Raw genomic sequence first — 3,220 nt, 5'->3', positions numbered from 1 at the left:
GCCACATAATATTCAGTTTTGTTAAATGACACTTGTCAATAATTCAAATTTACACAATACAAATTCAATTAGTTTTGTCATATTATAAGCTCCATAAACGGTAGTGCATTCATTCATACATACAGTGCAGAGTTTTGTAAATAAAATGCATAATCTACTAAAAGTCTATTTCACATATAAAAAAATGACAACAGCTAAATTATATAGTGCAGTGCTTTTCCAACACATTTAACAGCTCATCAAACTGAACTGTGGGTCTCCAGCGATGTTTAGTGAATTCACTAAAAAAAACAACTTAATGTCCAATTAAATTTATTGGAAGACACTTAGCATACTATACCATATAATTCTAATACCATCATGGAGTTAAAAAATCGGATTTATGACCCTCTTTGATTTCTAAAGCCATTTTTAGCTTTTGCCAGAAGATCTTAGTATCTTCTCCAGGTTTGGGCCAACGGAGGTAGGTTCGTTTCTTCACCAGCTTCCTCATCCTGTGGTACGGAGAGAGCTGATGTGTGGGGATATCCTCCAGGAACACCAGAATCAGCACATCCTTCTGCTCATCAAAGAGTCTGAAACTCGCCACCTGGACCTCACTTGAACACCAGTTGCTCTTCAGGTAGTTCCTAGTGATCAGGCAGATGGTCTTGCGGCTACTGTATATGCCATCAACGATATTGTCTATTATTGGCCTTCCTGGTTCAAAGTCTCGGTGGTGAAGGCACAATCTCCAGCCCTGTTCTCCTTCTAATTTTGGAATAAGTTCCTCCATTACCCAAGGCTCATCTTTGGTGTTGTAGGAAATGAAGGCGTCATACTGGAACGTCGAACCGCTTTGCTTCTTCCTGTTGTCGTAAAGGAAGGCTAAGAAGAGGTAGTATGCATAAACCACCTGAAAGCGCAGAAAATGCCAGACAAATGACAAGAGGAGGGTGAGAATGACCGCAATACTGCTGCAAAGAAAGCAGATGAAGTCTATATTCAAGGTGCAGGATTCGGTGTTGAAAGCGGACAAACTCATGCCTCGTAAGGAACTAGGATAGCTACACATGTACTTGTTCAAATAAAGCACCTGAGTAGAATTACTATTCTTGGCCCAGTCAATGAAGAATGCATTGTCACAGTCACAAGTGAGCGTGTTTTTCTCCAAGTCGAGGACCTCTAGTCGAGGCAGTGACTGAATCAGAGTTTTGTTGATCGTGTCAATCTCATTGCCCTGAGCTTTTAAGGTTGAAAGTCTGGAGAGATTTGCGTTCAACAGGAAGTTCAGTGAGCGAAGCTGCGTTCTCAAAAGGATGAGTTTGGTTAGCCTCGAAATGGGGTGGAATAACTCGGTCGGGATGGAGTGGTCTTCAGACAGCGCGCTCTTGGAGAGATCCAAAAACCAGAGCTGGGGGCTGAACTTGAATGTATCAGGATTCAGATGAGCAAGATTCGTGTTTCCAGCGTAAAACATTTCCAAGGAGGATAAACCTTGAAGCAGATTTGAGGGTATTTTGTCAATTCCACGACGTTGATTGTGTAAGGTCAATACTCTAAGGCGCTTCAGGTCTTTAAAAGGAGGGTATTTCAATTGATCATCCCTAAATGAAATGCTGTTGGCGTACAAATCTAGATTTTTGAGGTTGGGCATGCCTGAGAACACATCCTGGTGATTGGTTAATGTTTTAGCTGATATTTTGTTTGATGACAGCAATAGAGAGGTCAGGCTCTTCAGTCCTTCGAATGCATGGCTTTCGATCTCTGAAATCTGATTGTCTTGTAAGGACAAATTGTTCAGCTGTGACATATTTCTAAAAGTGTACTTTTCGATTTTGCTTAGCTTATTAAAAGTAAGTTGCAGATCCATCAGGGAATGTGGCCCATTGCTGAAAGCATCGCCGATCCTTAACAGATTGTTTGTTCCAAGCTTGAGGACTTCAAGACTCTTCAGGTCCTTGAACAAACAGGAATTAATGATTGAGATTTTGTTACTGTACAAGTACAGAGTTTTCACTTGTGTTAAATTGGCAAAATCATCACAGGCGAGGGTGTTGATGCTGTTTCTACTGAGATCTATGAACTCGAGAGTGAAGAGCATTTGAAAGGAGTTTGTTATTTGAGTCAGTTTATTGATTTGCAAACGCAGCGATTTTAGTTGTGTAAATCCTCTGAATATACTTGCTGATAACTGGGATATTTCATTATCTCCTAAATCTACTTCCGTCAGGTCAGAACAGGGATCAAACATGTGCTCGGTGAGGTGTTTTATTTTGTTAGCATTTAGCCGTACAACTTTTAGCATCGGAGAACATGCGTTCAGCAGGAGGTTAGTCTTGTTCAACTCAACATTTCCATTAAGCCTGATTTTATTCAACAAATTATTGAAGCTCTGAAGCACATTAGCAGCACTCTGGGCTGACATATGAACATCCATGAAGTATAGTGTTTTCACTGAGGTGAAGAATGTCTTTTCTGTGACGTTCCATGTCATGGTTCCATTTTGACCGCAATAAGATAAATCAAGGTGAGTGAGAAATGGAAATATATTGTCAGTAAGCTCAAATGTTGCAAAAGGGTTATTGGAAAAATCAAGTCTTTTTAATAACAAGGGATTTGTTGACATTTCAGATGACTTGAAAGCATCAAAATGGTTGCTTCCAATGTAGAGTTCCTCTAAATATGGTGATGCAAGAACCGGCTTGATTTTCTCTATATAATGGAGGTGGTTTTTTGTTAGGTTTAACACCTTTAAATTCTGAAGCGTGCTGAAAGCTGACTCTCCGATGTCTTTAATATAATTGTTATCCAGACGTAGCACCAGCAGGTTGGTTAGACCATGCAGCATACCTCTCGAGATTCCTTGTAGTGTGTTGCTGGCCAGATTGAGACGGGATAAGTTGGAAAGATTGTCAAGTGCACCCTCTTGAATATGCGAGATCTTATTGTTGGATATGTTCAAGTCCTGTAAGTTTGACAAATGATTAAAGTCTCCAATATGGATCTGCGCAAAGGCATTGAAGGAAATATCTAAAATCCGTGTATTTCTAGGTATCCACGGAATCCTGAAAAAGCCCATTTTGTAGCAAAGTACTTTCAGCTGGATGTCTTTTAGGGGAGTACTGATTGTGCAGTTCTTCAAGGAAAATGCACTAGATGGGGAAATGAAGCCACAGAGGGCAACATATAATGTGATTTGTTTTAGTGTTCCCATGTTTTTTCTTGATTCCTTTTACAT

The 3,220-nt window shown here is 40.0% G+C and overlaps 1 pseudogene; it reads right to left on the bottom strand.

The window, feature by feature from the left end:
* Window positions 1–309: 309 nt before the first annotated feature.
* Window positions 310–3,220, bottom strand: LOC107587297 (toll-like receptor 13; annotated as a pseudogene).

Source organism: Sinocyclocheilus grahami, unplaced genomic scaffold (genome assembly GCF_001515645.1).
Source record: "Sinocyclocheilus grahami isolate Dianchi unplaced genomic scaffold, SAMN03320097.WGS_v1.1 scaffold91.1, whole genome shotgun sequence".
Taxonomy (NCBI): domain Eukaryota; kingdom Metazoa; phylum Chordata; class Actinopteri; order Cypriniformes; family Cyprinidae; genus Sinocyclocheilus; species Sinocyclocheilus grahami.
Note: the sequence above shows the minus strand (reverse complement) of the source record. Positions and strands in the feature narration are given on the sequence as shown.